The following is a 21268-nucleotide window of genomic DNA, read 5'->3' as shown; positions in this document are numbered from 1 at the left end:
CCTTTGCACTCGAGTTCTCCAACAAAATTACTTTCATCATTGCACTAGACATTGAGACTAATGAGAATATCTTAAACTTACGACAAGAACACAAACTCCATTTTTCTTTTCTCCAAAAGCTCACGAAGGAGTTAAGAGTACCGACTGAGTCTTTTGGAGGAGCAGAGAATGTGCCCTTTGGATTTTACCATCTAGTGCATAACAGTTACAAAACATGCATGAAGAATAAAAGTCATAGCTCAAACCTCATGACCTTTCTAATATCCTGGGCCTGCAGGAGTCTCTCAGTGGTAAACAGCAGAACAGTCCCAGGTGGAGCTGCCTATAATTAATGAGAGCTTGCTTGTTCAGCACATCATCCCTGGCTAAATAAAGATAAAAATGTGATTATTAGACACTTATAAGAGGGGCTAATTACTCACTGCAGCGTAATTCTGAACAACTGTATGCTTAAAGAAAACACTTTTGCAATCTTCTGCTCTTTGCAAACAAATTTTAGTTTCCCTCAACATCAGCGTTTGTCATCCTCGCTGATGAGCTGCTGTGTGCAATTTAATCTCTTCAGCAGTTGCTTAGATTAAGGTCAGTGTCTCTGGAGAAGATTTTAAAAATAACAATAGCAGTAAAGTATGTTTCAAATTAAATGTACACATGCCAGTCTTGCACTTGGGGTTTCTAGCACTGTGTGCACAATGAATGCTCATGGTGAACAGTTGAAATTTAACCTCCTAGGACCTGGTGTCCACATATGTGGACATCACATTTTGGGTTATTTAGACCAAAATACTACATTTTGCTCTACAAGGGCCTGATATCCACTTACGAGGACATTATACTGCTACTGTTCTATCAAATTTTTAAACAAATATCCTCATATGTGGCTCTGATTTTTCTTAAAAACAAAAATAAGGTAAAAAAAAAAAAAAAATCTGGTAATTCTTTGTTTTTACATTGATTGGGCCCCAATATGCCAAAATATCACAGAGAAATTAAAAATGCATGCCGTGGAAGAGTTCGGGTCTCAGGAGGTTAAAAAAAAACAAAAAAAAACATACAACAGCAAAAATGTAAATTCATTTGACTGTTTTAGGGATTTAAGTGGTTAAGTTTTAATTTTAGCATGTAGCGATAGTGTAGTGCGCCGAAACACCAGTTTTGTCACGGTCTGCGGAGACAGGCCGTGCGGTGGTGTGTGTAATGGACCCAGGTGCGTACACAAGTGAGTAGACGGGAGTGAACTTAACAGAAAGCGAGCCTTTATTATGGCTGAAGACAAAGTGTACAAACAAAGCAGGGATAGCGTGACTAAACTAGACTATAACTAAACTGGGAAAACTAATACTGTGACAAACTAAGAAGACTCAGAGACTATGATGCTCACTGCAAAGACTGACAGAGAAAACATGAAGGTGAGAACACAGACGACGCGACACTGAACACAGCAAGACTGAGGACTAAATACACACATGAGGTGATCAGGGGAAGTGGAGACACATGAGGACACAGCTGACTAGAATGAAACATAATTACAGCACAGGGGAGCGTAAACCTAAATGCAGTGAACAAAGAACACCAGACTCTTTCAAAATAAAACAGGAAACCCAGAGACATGAAGATAAATCATGACATGAACTTAACATAACCACACAGACATGAAACATGACAGGTAGACGCACGAATCAGGGAGACTGAGTACAGGGGGAGATGACAAAAACAACTAAGAAATAAAGGACTAAATAGCCACCTAGAAATTAACTAGATGAAACATGGATACAAAAATACATAAAACTCAAACACTGGGTCACACGACCCAGCCCATGACAAGTTTTAATGCAAAACAAGTTTATTTTTCAATTCAGCAACAATTAAAAACAGCAAGAGGAGCAACAGGTCTATAAAAATTAAAACTGTTAGACTTCCAGGAGGTTAGCAAAGGAAATAACTGAAACTTTTTTTGGGAAAGGGCCTCAAAAAACACCCTCGAGCCTACATAAAGTAATTGTTCCTACAGTTTCACCAGTTACTAAATTTGCACTACACGCACCTGCTTGAACATAATCGCATGCAGAGATGGATCCTGCAATGTAAACACAAAGGACGATGGGGTGAGCGAGTGTTAGCGAGAGCGAGCAGAACGAGTGATTGAGTGACATAAAAACACAGTAAGAGATCAGCAAATGAGCAGCTGAGTGGGTCTGGCAGAGAGCGAGGAGACACAAGACTCTCATCTCAACAGTTTGTATTACAATCCAAAGATCCCGATAGACTTTAATGTTTCCAGTCAGTGTTCAAATCTGATTTAGTTTCTAGTTTTAGTCTTCTGATTATTTTTTTCCGCACCAGTACATGCCGGAGTGGAGACAATAAAAAATCGTTGGCAGCACGATGCACTCATAACACTGCCAAGCATGACTGAAATAGCATCGGTGGCAAAGTACATGTTAGTGACGCAGATTGTAAAGCGAGAACAGAACTTGTGTTTGTGTTATGACAACAGAGTCAAGCTTTTGAAGACTGATCACAACTGTTTTCTGCTGTATCGACGCCTGTTGATATTTTTTGACAACTTGACATTTTCCTATTTTAATGCAAAGTGCTTCCAGGAATTCAGAGCCATTCATCAGGATTTAATAAAAGACCAATAACAGCCTAATAAATCACTCTAATGCTAGTTCATGTGTACTAATGGTGGGGAGTGTGGCTTCATTAAAGTGAATTTCAGCATGTAGGTGAGTGTGAAAAGATGGAGGAGTGACATATAGAAAGTGTTGAGAGCGCTATTAAAAGTGAAGCCATATGTTTATGTGTTAATATAAAGATATATGTATAATAAGAATAACACTATATTCCTCTTCTATTAGGCGACGCCACAGCTAAATATCTATTTCCATTTTGTCCTGCTCTATATTACGCCTACCGCCTGCACTCTCTCTCGCCACATCCATAAACAACCTTTTTGGCATTCCTTTTTTCCTTTTGCTCGGCTGCTCCATCTTGCCTGTCTTACCGTGTCCCCGAACCAACTAACCTGAGTTGCCCCTGTGATATACCTTCCCAAACCCATCTGTCTTTCCCAGCTGTTTCATAGACATATGGGGGCTTATCCGGGATTCGGACCCGTTACGTCTCCCAAACTTTTAACTTTCTTTGAACCCTCTGCTCCTTGCATCCTCGTGATCCCACATTCCTTCTTCTTACTCGTGCACAACTATTCTGCCCTTCTTCTGCTGTATTTTATTACACCTTGTCTTCACAGCACTCCCTGAACTTTCCAGGCAAGTCACCCCAATCTCACTACAAATCACAATGTCATCTGCAAATATCCACAGAGACTCTCGCCTGATCTTCCCTGTCAGCCTGTCTATCAAAACTGCAAACAGAAAAGGGCTCGGAGCCAACCCTTGGCGTATTCCCACCTCCACCTAAAAACCATCTGTCACACACCTCACTATAGTCCCACGACACTCATACATATAATAAACCAATGTCACACACTCCTGACTTCTTTACCCAGTACCACACCTCCTGTCACAGCACTTTATCATATGCTTTCTCCAAGTCCTCAAAGACTGTTTGTCTAGCAGTACTCTCAAAGTCAAAGCAAGCACTGCATCTGTAGCCCACTTCTTGGCTGCATCTCACTAATCCTAGCCTAGCTTCCAATACTTTCCACAACTAACTCCCCCACTATGGCTGATTATTTGTATATTTACTACAGCTCTGCACATAACCCTTATTCTTCAGAACTGCAAGCATACTAGCCCATTTCCTCTCTTCATCCACTTCATTTCCAAAACAGCGAAACACTATTTAGAAACTTCACCGTCATCTCGACTGTTGACCTCTTTGTCTCTCAATGTCTTTCATATGGACTAACCACCGTCCCATTTTTTTTATACTCATCCTTTACTTACACTCCCAGCTCCACCATCTCTTCACAATGCAGCCTGTAATTCTTTATTCATTATCTCCTCAAAACACTCCTTATCCTTCTTCTCTTTTCTTGTCAGTTTCCATCTTTAATCTTTCTAACCTGTGACACATCCTTTGTGCACATCCTCGGACCACTTACACAATACCTCGTCCTTTTCATTCACCACCTTATCCCACAACTGTTTGTACTCTTGTCAGCTTTCTTCTTCTTTCACTACTCCGCTTCTTTTCATCAGCCTCTTTTTCCATACATTTTCCTGAACTTCCTCATTCTACAAACCAATCTCTAGGCTCCTCCCCTCTGACCTACATGTTCTCATCAAATACTGATGTTTTGTCAGATGCTGCTGGTGTTGCGGAGAGAGATTTTCTGTCTTTTACTGTGGTTATTTTTGCTGCTGTTTGATGAAGTTTAGGCAGTTGATTAGGCTTAAGCAAAGATTACACCCCACATTTTGATAAACGACCAGTGGATCTGAACACAGGGTAGGGTGTTTCTGTGTGGAGTTTGCATCTTTTGTGCCTGTGAGGGTTCTTCCCAGTTACTCCAGCTTCCTCTCAGTCAAGACACATGAACATTAACTGAACTGGTGACTCTAATTTGACCATTGTTGTGAATGTGAGTGTGAGTGATTGGCGACCTGTCCAAGGTGTTCTCCACCTCTCACTCTATGACAGCGAGGATAGGCTTCAGTGCCCTTGTGATTGTAAACTGGATAAGCGGTTAATAGAATTGAAAGATGGATGGATATTATAAGGTGATGCATATGCCATGCATCTAAGTTTGAAACTACAGTGTCCTTCGTGTGATAAGTCAGGAGTAAGAGACCCTCCTGACTATTGGTTAAACTGTATCATAGCAGAACACCAAAGGACACCACACACTTATCTGTGTAAAAGCTTTAACACAATGGGTGTATTTATCACTCCATGAACGAGCTCATCGCGCACCTTCTTAGCTGCCTTCGTCTTTTGATGAAGTGATTTCCCAATCTGTGCCGCATTCATTCACAGTAGTTACGTTATTTTGTATCATTTCTTAATATGATAATGTAATGCGTTTTGGGCATATAGCTGTTATATAATACGCTTAATCTACTTTGCTATGCAGGTTTTTTTTCAGTTGAAATATACTGAATTAAATCCATTTCTTTTGGATATTCATCTCTTTTTTGATGGTTGATCATATATTGCACACGCTGGTAATTCTGCTGATTTGCATGTGCAAGTTTTAAAGAAAACAAAGTTCAGGTAATTTAATTATGAGCACTTTAACTGTAGATGACCATAAGTTGGATCGCTTCCAGGGTGTAGTTGGATATAAAACTCTCCAGAATAAATCACTACACGATGTGTAACTGTGTCAGGGGTTAAGATAACTGTGCCGTTTATCTGAACAACAGCCGTAGATAAAAACGTTTGTGTCTATAAAAATGGGAGAAAACTAAATGTTGACTTTGAATGAACACTTTGTGAGATATTTGGTTTTAAAGTGTAAAATTTCAATTAGTCATTGTCATTTAAGCTTAAAGATGACACTGTAAAAAAATAAATAAGTAATATAAATAAAATATTCAGTTGCTCAGCAGGAGCTGGACAATGTTTTATTGTAAACCACAGCAATGAAACCCTGATGTTTTTTATAGCACTGTGATTGTGACTGGGCATTTCCCGAGGGTCATGAGATACCATTTTCCCTTTCAAGATGGTGGAAAAAAAAAATCCTGGTTTCTTAGAATCGCTGTTGAAATAACTGAAATAAGTCAAAAAAATAAAAATAAAATAAACAAAGCACATGTACATTATTCAGGAAACTGCCATGTTTCATCAATGAAGATAACATTTTTTTGAAAATTTGAAATTACTGTGATGAAAATACCCTAGATGAGCTTTAATTATACACTTTTGATATTTTAAAGCAGATTCATTAGGATTAATCCTCATGCTAAAAAATGAAATCCAGTTACGTTATTTCAACAAATGTTTAGAGGAAGGATTTAACCCTAAATTAAAGCACAGTGTCAGGAAGTAGGCTCACCAATAAGTAGTGTACAAATAATAACCTTCAATCACAAACATGTGCTGCTGCAACTAGATTCTTTGTATTTATGGTAGTAATAGTTTAGCCTTCATCTATCTTATAATGCAGAAAACGTCTGCAATTTGTCACTTTTAATTAAATTAATTAAATGATGCAAGGGAACTTCTATGAGAAAACCTGTGAAGTTACAGGTGCATCGTCCACTGATGGACGAGATACTTGCAGAGCAAACTTTCACAAAAGGTTTAAAGCATTCCCAAAAACAACCCTTTATTTCACTGGATGTATAGTTGAATGTGTATGTGCATACTGGAGCGGGAACATGCACACCCACACTCAATAACACCCGTGCATTTAACGGCTGTGGAATGATGGAGGAGGGGGTGGTATTTCTATAATGACACAGTCATATCTCAGTAATTACAGGAGAAACTGACAGTGATCCATTAGTCTGCCGTGGTGGGCTGAGAGCAACAGCAGCTACATACTGGCTAACACTGGGCTTCTGGTAGACACATCCTATTATTATGCACTTACCGATCACATGTAATAAAACATAGCTTCTATATATGCCGCATTCAGAGAGCACATGTTCAAGGGCACATGTACAAAGAAGTGTAATGCAGTGATAGTCACGTATCTGAAACACAGTCTGGCAATGTTATTTCAACTGTTTTTATCTGCGTGTACCATAACACACTCATTAATACAGCTAATTATAGCTCTTTATATTCTGATGCATGCATTTCTGACACACGAATGCGGTTCAGACCATTCTCATGACTGAATATTCAGCTGTGGCTGCATAGGAGTAGTGCTGGTCACACTGGTGGATGGGTGATTGGAGCCTGTTCCAGCAGATATTTGGCAAGAGGTAGGGTACACCCTGGACAGAATGCCAGTCCATCAAAGGCATGGAAATCTAAGATGCCTTTCACGCTAAAATCCACACCTCTGGCCAATTTTGAATCACCAGTTAAACTGCATGCATGTCTTGTGGGTAGAAAATAGAGCACCTGGATAAAGTCCGTACAAGCATGGAGCAAAAATGCCAAGTGGAGAGAGAATGACCCGATCAGACCAACAGGTTCAAGCAACACACAACTCAGTTTCAGTTAATGCATACAGATATTAATGCTAATACTTGCAGTGAGAATATCTTCTCAAAAAACAAACAGTAACATTTACATACAATTAATTTTTACAGTCTGCCATAGCTGACCAGTCAACACCTGGATCATTGAGCCATCTGGCAAGGACATTTGCTGTTCCCAGGTTCAAGGATATGGTCACATGTAAATGGTGCAATTTCTTCCATTAATTTATTGCCATCTTGTGGTTTTTATCCTTATTTATGTTGATGGTTTTGCACTTTCGGTAAAAGATAAAGTACAGGGCAACCACTTGTGATTTTTACTCACATGCACACTTATTGATTGATTTAATTTTATTTCCTACATCTAAAAATGCTGCAGAATTTGCAAAAGCAATCGCATGAAAGTTCACATGCATTAATGTGCTCAAGTACATATCAATATCCGAGGCACATGCAACCCTAGCTCGACTTCACACACTCCTCTCATAGTTTTCAAAAGCTTTCCTTCAGAAAACAATCCAGTGAAACCAAAAAACTCTCATAGTGTTGATCCCCCCCTCCTTTTTCCACACACACACACGTATACATGTGCAGATTAACGGCAGCACACACACAAACACACACACACAGTGAAAAGATATTTCAACACAACACAAGGTCATGACACTGATGATCAGGTCTCACTGCCTGGCAATGAGCCAAGCTGGTTATGGTACACAATGTGAGACCCCCCCTCCAAACACACACACACACACACACACACAGCCTTGCAGCAGGCATGCCAGTTATACTTCCCAAAGGACCTAATGATGAGAGTCTGGATTGGGGAGTGAAATGGACGAAGCTGGCCAAAAACGCCTTGTTTGAGGACTTGGATTGTGATAATTACTGTCATTACCAAGGAGGCGATTTGAAAAAGGACGCCATAGCAATCGTCCAGCTGTAAATAAAAGAGTGGGTAAACCCCAGCTCATTTCAGCTACTACGTTGTTGGGCTGCCCAAAAGCATGTTGGTTTGCTGGAAAAAGTTAAGAAGTTGCAAAACTTTAAGTTGCCCATGTGCACCAGGGAGCTGCTTTCTATGATCAATGTACAAAATTGAACTACAACAAAACATTTACTAGACAGATGGCTCCTTCACATAATCCAAGTGGGACATGCATTTGGTATTAAAGCAAAAAACATGGTTTAAACCTTCAAACCTTTCACTGCAGACCACTACTGACGTTCCACCGCACTTGACAGCCATATCAGAGGTTTTCAGCGCTAGTTCACAAAGAATGGATTAAATGGTTATTTTCACTCAACAGAACAGAAATGCTTTATTTACAGTTTGTGCACTATTACTGCCAGAGAAGTAGTCATCATAGTTTAATGTAAAATAAAAGTGAAACTTACTGAAATGTACATACAGAAGCAATACAAAATAAATAAGTCAATAAAAAAAACAAAAAACAAAAAAACAGTTGGAGGTAAAGATGATTAACTTTTAAAACTAAATATAAACATCAGAGGACCCAAGATGAAACCCTGTGGAACCTCAAAGAGAAACCTTTTATTGACAAAGTCTATGCTAGAATATTTCAATACAATTGAAATTGTATCCTCTTAAATAATTGCTAAAATAATTTAATTTGCAGTTCTAAATAGATTCTAAATGCATTTAGGGTGTTTTTTACTCACTTTATGTCTCTTCTACATATGCATGACCAATTATGCAAATTAGGCAATGATGTCATTTAGCAACTTTTAGTGACTTTTTGGACAACCAATAGCGATTTTCCTTACTGAGGAGTTGACCACACTGATAATGACAACATTAACAGCAGCAACTCATCCAGCCATCAGTCCGTGATGGGGTCACAGAGGCACCAGTTCCAGATCCTTCTCAGCAGGCATTCTCAGGCCAGATGAGATACATGATTTCTCCAGCAGATTCTACGCCCTGAGCACTCTACCCAGTAATCTAGCTAGTAATAATAATACATCTACAAGTACTCCACATGATTCGTTTGTTTTAGTTAGAAGTTGTTTCACCACAACTAAAGACATTTTTTTCTGAAACTGAATAATAGAGATTATAATTATTTAACGTAAAACCTACAAAACTAATGTACAGCTCTCAGCAGCAAGGTCTACTATTAAACATCACTAAACGAGAGAAAATAAGGTAGAAAGCTTACAGTAGTGAAGCAATTTGCTGCTAAAATGTAGCACATTTGGCGTACTGACATATGGTAGTTATCAGCATGATTTGTATACAAGTTTTTGATCTGTTAACTTTGCTTAAAATCTACATAGCACGTGGCTCTAAAATTAAACGCAAATGCTGAAACGTAACCTTTCTGACTTCAGATGTTACAAAACCTCACATTTCCCACGGCAGAACAAATCAGAAATTTCCGTGACTGTAAAAATCTGATGTCTATTAACGCATCCCTTATTTAAAGAGCCCGGATATTAAATGCCGAGTCATTACTGCATCAGAAACATCTGAAAGTCATACCTTTCAGTAAGATTTGAGCCCAGCTGGTCCGCAGTGCCACACGTGCAAGTTTTCCATCCAAGAGCAGCAACAGTAGGATGATTCAGTATTTATCAGATGAAGTCAAAGCCAATAAGTGAAGCAATGACCACGATTCACTCCAATGCTCTACCACGCAACTTAAGCAAAAGGTATATAAACAAAGTGAACACGTGACATTCAGATGCATTTTATTTATCGTTTTTTGTGTGTAATATATTCGTGTCGTTAATTCAACATTAAGATCCACCCATTCCAACAAAAACCAAAGAAAAAACACGTTTCCGATTATATTTGTTGAGACACGGACGTGAGAACCCAATGCTTTAACTGATTGATAAATAATGATGACCACATGTGTGCAAAATGCACCGAGTCACGCAGTAAGCATCGAATGAGGCATTTCAGCTGCTACTATTGCATGTCATTATTGGAAAAAAGTAGAATGCACAAACACATTGTGTTTCTACTTAACATCAATCAGTTTACTGCATTTAATTTGTTCTGTAAACCTTTTTTTTTTTTTAGGTTACCCGAAACATATTTTGTTGTAACTTTTTCCAGCTTTTAGTAAAGTTGCACCAACACAGTTTTGATCCTCTTAAAATATCCAAATCAAAATGTTTTCTGAGTGAAACTAAGACCACTCACATGCTTCTCCTCAGAATGATATTTGCCTCCATTATTTTTAGGGACAGCTGTGCAAAATTTACCCTTTCATTCTCTGTCTTGGCACAGTCATCATCGATTTAGCCTAAGCCCTCGCTTGGCACCGAGCAGCTATTCACGAAGGCTTTAAGTGCAAATGCCAGCATCTAACACTTCCAGGCACCCTGATACTTTGTCAAGTGATATGAAGGGCTGCTTGTCAAGAAAAGAACACTGTCCCACATCTCCCTCTGTGTGGGTGAGAAGCGGGATGGCGCAGTTTGTGGTGTTGTATTACATCAGCTGACAAAGAAACGACCACTACATCATTCTGTAGACCGCACAGTCCACATGCGTGTGTGTGTGGACACAGTCCACACACACACAAAAAAATCATCAAAGCTACATAAAAACAAGAAAAATTCTTGCTATATGAATATTTTTATTCCTATTTTTATCTTACCTTAAGCTTGCCAGACATTACTGTGTGGACTTTGCATGTTCTCCCTGGGCCTGTGTGGGTTTTCTTTGGGTACTTCAGCTTCCTAACACAGTCCAAATAATAGGTTGTTAAGTTGATTCTAAATTGGCTGCAGGTGTGTTAGCTGTCTTTGTGTCAGCCCTGTGATGGACTGCTGACCTGTCATGAGTGTATCTCCCTCTCACCCCATGACAGCTGGGATAGGCTACAGCTCCCAGCAACCCAAAACTGGATAAGCAGTTAAGTAAATGGATGGAACGACTTATTGCACGACTTAAAGACGTGGATTTGCCTGTTTCAAATAAGCTCGCTGAAATGAAAATGTGATATTTAGCTGCAAATATTATTATAAAAAATGACCCCAAATTAACAAAAATTACTATTTGTTTTGCCAACTTGACTGAACTACTGTTGAAAAGTGACCTTTCCTTCCTGACCCTGGTTAAAATAGACCAATTTTGTTATGTAATGAAAACAAAACATAAAAAGAAAAAAACCCTAATTTTCTTTGGGTCTTTGCTTTAAATTAATAACTACAAATGGTTACAAATAATTCTTTCAATTTAATTTCAGCACAATTATATACTATAATGTTTGCTGATGCTTTTCAGAAAGAGGTATTAACGGGAGGAAATTTGGCATTGAACTAATGAAAATGGCTCTAACATAGTAAATGGAAGCAAATAGGATACTGAGAGTATCATGGCCTAAAGGTCACACAGAGTGCGATCAGTGACCTGGAGCTGTAGGCAAAAGGATGTCCATTACACAGTCAGGGGGAGTGCCTGTGTGTGTGTGTGTGTGTGTGTGCAAAGTCCTTGTGAACAGTAATTTGGTTAAATACAATCATGAAGAGTTGACTTAAGGTGTTGGAAAGGGTAACACAAGCAGCAGTTATGGTTAGAAGTCTCCAGGAAATGAATGCAAGTCAAAGTAACATCTTCTAATGTCATGGAAACACTGTTTTTGTTACTGTATCTCTTTGTAGCTACTTTATATAGGACTGAAACTAAAATTAGGAAATGAGATGGCTGGGAATGCGTGTGCCGTGGTCCCCGCGTCCTCTCAGGTTGACCTGCCGTCTGGTTTTCCTCTTTGTCGCAAATTCTGTCCTGGTGTGAAGTTGCCCGGCTCCTCTCGCACACAAACAAATACTCACTTACATATTCGGAGACCTTACCTGCACCAGAGACTGGAGAAAGAGAGAATAGTTGTCAGAAAATACAAATGTGGAAAACAAAGTAGACTTACATGCAATTCCACATGTGAAAGTAACCATAACCAACCTGTAGCTGCAGCCAGTGAGAACAGTGAAAACTTTCCTGTCACATGACCCTGTGGCACCTGGACTTACAAAAACTGAAAGCCACTGTTTGAATATCGACTTCACTAACTTTCTGAAAAGCTGCAAATTCATACCTGTTGTGAATTCAAAAGTGTAAATTAAGGTCTTTGAACTTTTTCTACAACGTTCAGCTCCTTCGGTCTCTTGCACTAATCGTGACAGTTTGCAAACACGGATGCAGGGAAGCGTGTGAGCGAGATGTGCAAGAATGAAAGTGTGAGCGTTTGGGCCTGTGATTTACGAGAAGGGAAACTGTGAGAGAAATGACTGCTTGTGCGTGTTTATGTGTGTTAGTTATTATCGCCGTCCTTTTAAAACATGCTCCAGCCAGCCTGAGACAAGGACACGGCAATTACAGCATAGTGACTAACAGAGGTCAAAGAGCAGCGAGGTCACCTCGGTTGACTTCTAACGACCTGAGCCGTTAATCAGCGAGGGAGCGAAAGCCGTGGCCACCGGCTGTTGTTTTATTAGACGTTTCAGCAGAATGGTCACTTCAGCTATGCAGAGGTTATTTACCTTCCTTTAAAGTTTGGCATTTATGTAGCAGGAAAGTATTACAACACGCTGTGCTCCTTCTGTTAAGACAAGGCAAGTAAGGCTTGCAAATATAGTTTTGTTTTGTTGAATAGCTTTTCTTTGCATCGTTTGTAGTGCAAATCTCTCTGATTTATTTGTTTTGGTGATCAGATAAATGTATAATCAACTGAATAAAAGCCCAACTCGCATAAATCAACCAGGACTAAACAAAACAGGATAAAACTACGCTGTCCCTAAAATAATGCAGAAACTGAACCAATTTGGCAACAATATCGTAAAAAGGAAAAAGTTAAATCTAGTAACAGAACAATACAAAGTAATAAAGTTAAAAAAAATCTTTAAAGAGTGGGGAAAGTTCTTAAAAGCTTCACGATAATGACTAAAAATCATCATAATTTTTACATCATTAAGGGCAGTGAAGTTGCACGTGTCTTCAAACATAATGTTTTTTTTTTTAAATGAAATGATTTTTTAGCAAAAGAAGAGAGATATATAAGTAAATTGTGCAAATTGCTGTTTTTGTACTGAAAAATACTGAAAGATTATCAGCCTTTAGTAAAATGCTCTTTATTTGCGTAGCACCTTTCATGCAGGTTAGTACAGTTTAGATCTGCTGGATGAAACAGATTAAAAGGACAAAACAATTGGAGCATATCTGCAAAGAATATTTGAAATTAATCACCCCTGTTTTATATTCAGTCAGTTTATATTTATATTTGCAGAATCTATAAAAAAAAAAATCATCTGAAAAAATGATGGTTGTCTACTTTAGACTTATATAAGTCACATGACTACCTGATGGTCTTGGTAAATGCGTCTCTAACGTTTTGACGTTGTTGTTCTCGTTGTTCACCTCTTAAACATGATAAGTTCACATATGCCAAATGTTTGCAGAACACACATGCAGCATGCAAATCTGCAGCTTTCTCTCAGAAATTTATTACATGTGGCTTTTGAATACTCATTTTCTTTCTTCCGTTAAACTGAGGCAGCAACTCAAAGCAGAGATCAAAGATTGCATGAGAGCTAAGCCGCTTGCCTTTCAGCCATCGCTTTGAGATAATCTTCTGATATTTGCTTGTACTTGTGGCACAATGAGAGTTTAAACAAAAAAAACACTAAAAATGAAAAAGACAATAATTCTTTTGCACCTCCTTTGCTTGGAGTCTCAGCTTGAATAAGGATAAATGACAATGTGCGTGTCATAGATCAGTAAGACCTGTATGTAATATGCTGAGCCGTTCACTTGAACAAACATTAACTTTGCCAGGGTTGCATGCACCCCTCTGTAGCGTTTAACTGAAGTCATCCAACAGAATGGCAGCTATGAACAGCATTTATCACTTGTTTGTGGTTATATCTCAAAATGCTACACTGCAATAATCATCACAGTCAGTAGACGGAAAAGCCATCGTCCCCTGTTTTTAAAAATACCATGCTGTAACTTTCCATTTACCAATAAACTCAGCAACACACTCCCATTCTTCACATGGCCAACCCCACTATCACTGTATTTACATTACCCAAAATAAATGACCCTAATCGAGTGTGGCCTACAGTTCCTAAATCAGTGAAAACAGCTACTTCAGCCTGACAACATGTTCAATTTTCCAGCTGCCTCACCTCATTTTTATTCTATGTGTAATGTCCAGTGTCATGGAGCAGCAGTTTCAAGCCCAAGCAAAAGGATTGAAAAGGAGAGGAGGAGGGGTTGAGCAGCAGAAGCCTGCGATGGTTTAAAGCACCATGCATCTTTTCTATCTGAAGGACTCCGCTGGTTACAGAGTCGATGGTTCACTGGGCCATGAAGGAGCCGATTTGTTCTCCTCCCCAAGACAGGCTCTGGATTTAGCTAGCCTGCACTCCTCGCGAAAAAAAATCCATCTTAACAAGTCATTTAATCTGGTATCGTTTACATTTGTCTTGGGGGGGAAAAACACATGTAAATGCAGATTTCTTCAGTATCAAATACATTAAACAAACAGATCACTCCACAGACCTCCATTCAGACCTTTCCCCATTTGATTAAAGCCAATTCTGGAAACATGGTGTTGAATTAGAAACAAATAAACGGTGAAAAAATATGGATCGCCCAACAGTACAGCTTGTTTTCATGATTTGGTTTTTCAAGTAAGCATTGTTCATTTATTTTGTCTTGAAAGATGATTTGCATTTTAATTTAGTAAACTCTAATTAAAAATGGATTTGGAGGCTTAACACTTAATGGCCTGTTGACAAGTTTTGCAGTGCAGAGAGGTGCAACATGTGGATTGATGGGAAACAGTAGAGGTTGTTGGAGGTGGATGGAGAGCACTATAAATCATCTGACACCACTGTCTGAAAGGAATTTAAGCAAAACAGCAGGGGTTTCTTACAAAGTGCCAACAAGGCAACAAAAGTATCTCAGATTAAATCCAGACATTTTTATAAAGGGGAGTTCAATGTTCAACTTACTTAAAGAGACGCAAACATAAATTTACTGTATGAAGGTGGATAACCAGCCATTCTCTTCCACATATTCAATTTAGGGTTGCAGGGGAGGCGGGGGCTAAAGCCAATCCCAGTTGTGATAGGGTGAGAGGTGCGGCACACCCTGGACACATCACCAGTCTATTGAAGAGCCAATACAGACAGTCATTCGCACCAATGGGCAATTTAGAATCATCAGGTAACCCACTAACTACGTCCTTGGACTGTGGGAGGAAGCCAGAGTACTTGGAGAGAACAGGTAAACTCTACACTGAAAGGTGCGAGCCTGGATGGTGGATTTGAACCCAAGAACTTCAGTGCTAACAACCACACCAGTCTGCTCCAACACACTGCCATATGGTCTTTAATTTGGTCATGTCATTAAAAAAAAAACTGAGAAAAATCATGGTGCATTTAGTTAAATGCTGACATCAACATGCTAATATCAGTGACTGTATAAAAGATGGAGGACATGGCTCCACTTCTTTCAGTATAAATCGAGGATGAATTACTGAGAAAACCAAACAGTTTCTCACAGTATTTCTGGTTGACATTCACAAACTGACATTCACAAATTAATTATCAATGGCTTGCTTTTGGCAAACCATTAATAAGTTAAAATTTATGCCTAATTTTTCTATTGTGGAGCAGAGCTGTAGCTCCGCATTCGGGGAAGAGCTACACATACTTTAAGTCAGAGGAGGTCTTGCCCCCTCGCCTTTCAGAGCGTTATGCAGATACTAAAATAACAGAATTTATGGTCAGCAGACAAGTATTATCTAAGGAGTTTTTCATGACATTTTGTGTTGAACCATTTCTCTTTGGCTGTGCTTCTCACAAGGACACATTTTACCAGTGCTACCATAAATTTAAATTTTAACCATTTTGGGAGCTTTACCAATAGTAAAAGAATAAATGTAACAGCTATTTTTTAAACAATTAAGTGTCACATAAAAATATGTTATATACTATAACTCTTTGGAAGCTGACAGCATTTTACTAAATTGTCAGTCTTTGTAGATTAATCCAAAGAAATGGGAACTAATGACATATTTGTTTTGGCGCGCTAATAAAACTATTAGTACTACTAGTATTGGAAGTACAGAAATTTGCCATAGAAATAAATAAATAAATATTACTTTAATATAAATATTATTTACAATGCTAACATTTTCTATTTAGCATTGTCTGTGTTTTTGCAAGTATTTTTAATTATTGGTATTATCATTAAAATATGAAATATTTTCTGATTTCATAATTCATATTTCACCTCTGTAATATTATTAGATAATAGATTCTCTCTCTCTCCCCCCATATATATTTATTAGGGGTGCAACGATACACAAAATTCACGGTTCGGTTTGATACTTTGGTGTCACGGTTCAATATTTTTTCGAAACAAAAAAAAAATGTTCATGCCTTTTTAATTTGTCATTTATTAAAATTATAAATATATATTTTAACTCAACAGTACAGTTTTTAAATTTAATGTTGCTGAAACAACAAAGTAATAAAAAAATAAATCTGATTGAGAAATCACTCATCTTTGGAAAAGAGAGTTTATTACAGAGAAATGTCTCTTTCCAAAATAAAAGCTATACTATACGCTTCTTCTGGGGTATATTCTCAGCAGCATATTAAACATATCAGGTCCCCATAAGGAGAATCATGTGCTAACAGCTGTCTAAATGACTCGGGTAAAGTTTGTAGCATGCCTGCTTGTTGTTTTTGTCTGCTTCCACTTGTCTTTGCACTAGGATGATGTCGGAGTAAATGTGCAGTCATATTCGTTGTGTTCCCACTAGTGCTGTCAGCGTTAATCTGAAATGACGTTAACACCACAACACGGCAAATCTCCGTTAACGAGCTACCGCGGATTGCCCTGTGCGGGGCTGGACGACCAACACATTAACGAGCTAACTGCGCTAACACACTAGTTCCCACCAATGTAATTGAGCATTGCATAGCACATCCAACATACTGTTTTACTTTTGTCCATGACGCACTTACCTTCAGGGTCATACTTCACATGAAAACCAAAATAGTTCCAAACGCCAGATCTGAATGAGGGTGGGGGAGGTTCAATTTGCCATGTTGCAACGAGCTTAGCTTCTGTCTCGCTAGCTTGCCCTGCGCTCAGTGAATCTGCGTTCGACTACTCCGCCTAGGCTGCACTGTCGCGCGCAGATCCACTGAGCGCTCAACACAGACAGCATCGTCAGAAGGAAAGTTGATAAAATAAATTAAAAAATTTTGTATTGTTCGATACATATGCATACCGAACCGAACAGTTCAATATCGATACGAGTATTGTTGCACCCCTAATATATATTATAGTATTTAATTAGTTTAGTCTGTTACTGTTAGTCTGCAAGTGTAACCCACATTATTTCCTTAGGGATTATTAAAGTATTCTGATTATTCTGATTATAGGGTTTTGTAAAAAGTTTAGGTAAAACCAATATTTCCTCATAAATATAAAAATTTGGCGCATTACAGTCAATAGTTATTGTGTCACTTCAAGTAAAAGTATGATTACCATACTATAAATGTGTGTACCAATTTTTAAGGCAATCCATCCAGTGATTGTGAATTATTTGATCTTTACAGTCCAAGGCCACACTGTTAACATCATTAAAAGGCATCAGAGGCAGTTTCCCTCTAACATACTTGTAGAATAACAGCATTAAATGTATTTGAATCGCAGTATCGTTCAATGTGGACAGCTTTTTAAAAGTCGGTAAAGCAGCTGAAACATATGAGTCCACCTGCAGGTGAAACAAGAGCAAAACAGATTTACTGCAATGTCGTCTTTGTGCTCTGTGGCCCAAACAGACCAAAATGACTCATTCAGAAACTCCCCGGTCTGTCAGTGGACACACTGTCAATCCATCATATTGATTATGTAATCAGAGTTGATGATTGTTTACAGGCCAAATCAATAGTTAGTGCGAAATATAGTCATAGCTCACCCACACACATGAATGGAGTGTCATATTCTGGTCAGTCTGGAATTTTAGGAAGTGTGGCCGCGCACAACCTTGCATGAATCTATACACAGACGTATAATACACATCTAAAACAGGTCAGCTTGTGTGTGGGAGTGAACATATTTCACCATATCAAAATGTCCAACACTACACAATCATAGGTGTGTGTTAACATTCAATAAAATTCAACCCTTTATCAACACCTCATTATCATCTAGAGCTTAATTTCCATCTGTCACTCTCATTTAAATCTTAATTTCATTAGTTTAATTCAATCCAATACTAAGTTCACTTTATATATACAACAATCTAAGCGGGACAGGATTTATGCATCTTTTAAATTAAATGAACTGCAAACAGCCCTCAAGCTATTTATTCCCTTTGGAAAAATTAAAGCTTTATTATGAGATGTCCTTTATGGATTAATTGTTATTTTATGGAAAGCTGCTGCTGCTGGTTGACTTTCTATTTATGTATTTATATTTGCTTGTGCCTGACTATATTGATTAAATAATCCCCTGTATATGCAAGGTACATGTTTGTCCACACATCAGTATGAGTTGCACTAGTTGCCATGGTGTGCGTAAACTGATGGGTAATTTCTATTTAGGTCCATTAACGGCAGGCAAAACATAATGTGAGAGAAACAAAGCTGAAATAATTAAAACTACTTAGCAAAACAAAACTCATTAGGGTTATTATTCCTGAGAGCCTTCTGTTTTGGGTTTATTTAGATTGAAGGTATTATTCAGGAAACTTCCTCAAATGGTTGAAAATTTGCATCTGGATTCTCACAAGATTAAGAGACTTAAAGGTATGAGCCTTGCAGTTGACTTAATTGCTAAATGTTCTATGAGGAGCTACTGATCTGATGAATGAAAGATGAATCATCTAATTGCCTACTAATTTCTTTGAGATTAACTACCTGCAAGTGCCTTCCATAGCTACATTTTCTGCACAGAGTTAGCATGCCATTACACAATTCTTGCCAACTAAAAAGCTAGGTACAGGAAAGCTAACAGGGGCTTGTTAGCTTTCCTCTTCTTCGTCCCCTATGTCCTGGCTTGTTAACCTAGCACTAAGAGAAGGTGCAAGGAGAAAGAAGTGAAATACTGAAAGTGATCTTGAAAGGAAGATCAGCTACGATCGGTTAATTTTATGGAGTCATTGCTGGAACTTTCTTTTAACATAAGCAGGGTGAGGCTTAAGGTATATATTTGCTAGTCCAAAATTAGTTCAGTAATTGGTTGATAATCCGTAGAAGATATACAAATGGAAGAGCACAAACATTTTTATATTACTAAGAAGAGATAGATCACCTTGTAATTCTAATTAACAGCATATAATGGCTGTTAGTTCAGTTAATTTCATTATGATCCCCATTAGCTGCAGTCATTCTTTCTGGGGTCATTGTAAAAAAGTGCACCGTAGAACATGCTTTATATTGTAACGTAGGCCCTACAATCATAATACAGAGGAAAAACCCAACAATCATACAACACCTATGACGTTGCACTTTGGCGACAGTGGGAAGGAAAAACTCCCTTTTAACAGGAAGAAACCTCCGGCGGAACCAGGCCATCTGCCACGACCAATTGGGGTACACTACACACTACACTAATACACTACAGAAACTATGTAATGTATACAACAATGGTCCAAGACAACTTTCTTAAGGTACTCCACAGTCTACAGCTTTAAGGTCTAAAAATCACTCATATTAATAAACAGATTTTTTCCAATCACTCAAATAACTCCTCATCCACATTCTAATTTCTTCAACAGTAAATCATGACCAAGTATATAAAAGGCTGCTGTGAAGTCCAGCAGTACCACACCAACCATTTTCTTGTCTTCTATAGTTAGCCAATTATCTGTCAATTGAGTTAAAGCAGTAGTTGTAGAATATCTTTTCCTATAAACATGCTGAAATTCAGTTGTTGTACCCACAAAAATAACAATTAATCTGCTCATAAACAACTCTTTCTTTAATCTTACTCAAAACAGGTAGTAGACTTATCGGACGACTATTAGATCCACAAAAACATAACATACTATTTTTCTGCTGCTGAAATACTAAGCACGTTTCCATGCTTTATGGGAAAATTCCTTTAATAATGTTTTACAATATGACAGATAGTCAGCCAGCTATCAACTTAGCAGCTATTGTAAACAGTGTTATATCTAACCATTTAACACCAGGACTTTAACTTAATCTCTAATATATTTATATATACTAGCTTAAAATTAAATGTACAATTAGTATGCTTAGTGATTTGCTTTTAAATTAAATATAATACATCATTATCTGTTCCAGGCACATTATTTCACATATTCAATGCATTTCTTTTTTGCAAAACAGAAGGATTTCAGGCATGATGAATTATACTGAGTAAGAAAAGAATAAAAGAACTGCTATCGGTACTCTGATATACAATGATCTTGGTCACTTTTAACCAAAACCACACACAATAAGATTCATTGATTTTGACTTTTGTGTATTTTTGGTTTTGGAAAGAAAGAAAGAAAAAGCTTATGACACTTTTTTATAGCCACAGAAACTCAGTGTCAACACATCAGACAAACTGCTTAAAACAGAGGTTATATTAATATTTTACATATCAGAGACAAAGGGTTAACAAAAAAGTAGACAAAGGGCTGCTCCGCTCATAAATGCAAAGTCAAATTAAAGTAAAAACCTGCACATACAGTACACACCCACATTTTAAGCAGCATGATTTTGCCAGTCTTGTTGCAGACCGTCACCCTCGGCCACTTGCCGCCTTTGAAGTAGATTTGTAAGAGAATTTCATAAGTGAGGCTGAATTGAAAACAGAAGGCTGCGGATCAATATTTGAATAGGAGTGCTTTGGTTTACTCACATGTGAGTTTCCTCACATGCATGCGTGCGTGCGTGCGTGCGTGCGTGCGTGCGCGCGTCGGGCTGCCTTGGGCAGTGCTAGTGGGACAGTTGCCAGACAGTTTACTGTCTGGAATTTGATGGAGTCTGGTAATGTTTTATACGCACTCGTCTCCATGATACATTATGAATGAAGCCCACCTTCCATTAAAAAGAAAAAAAAAAAAAAAAAACACAGAAAGGCATATCAGTTGCATGGACACAGAGTAATGTGTGGATGTGCATGCAGTATTTCTCAACAGTAACTTAAATATAAAATTCATATTTCTTTAAAACAAATG

At 38.2% G+C, this 21268-nt stretch overlaps 1 protein-coding gene across 3 annotated transcripts in view; it reads right to left on the bottom strand.

Annotated features, from left to right (window-relative positions):
• Positions 1-21268, bottom strand: part of LOC146497265 (neuropilin-1a-like) — a 204797-nt gene that overhangs the window by 107797 nt on the left and 75732 nt on the right. Inside the window, exon 1 of one of the 3 annotated variants that reach the window (XM_085140466.1) lies at positions 10706-11160. The exons of the other annotated variants lie outside the window; for them this stretch is intronic. The gene's annotated coding sequence lies outside the window, so the exon portion shown is untranslated. Of the gene's footprint in view, positions 1-10705; positions 11161-21268 lie in introns of those variants that run through there. 3 annotated transcript variants of the gene reach the window in all.

Source organism: Neolamprologus multifasciatus, chromosome 18, assembly GCF_963576455.1.
Source record: "Neolamprologus multifasciatus chromosome 18, fNeoMul1.2, whole genome shotgun sequence".
NCBI lineage: Eukaryota > Metazoa > Chordata > Actinopteri > Cichliformes > Cichlidae > Neolamprologus > Neolamprologus multifasciatus.
Note: the sequence above shows the minus strand (reverse complement) of the source record. Positions and strands in the feature narration are given on the sequence as shown.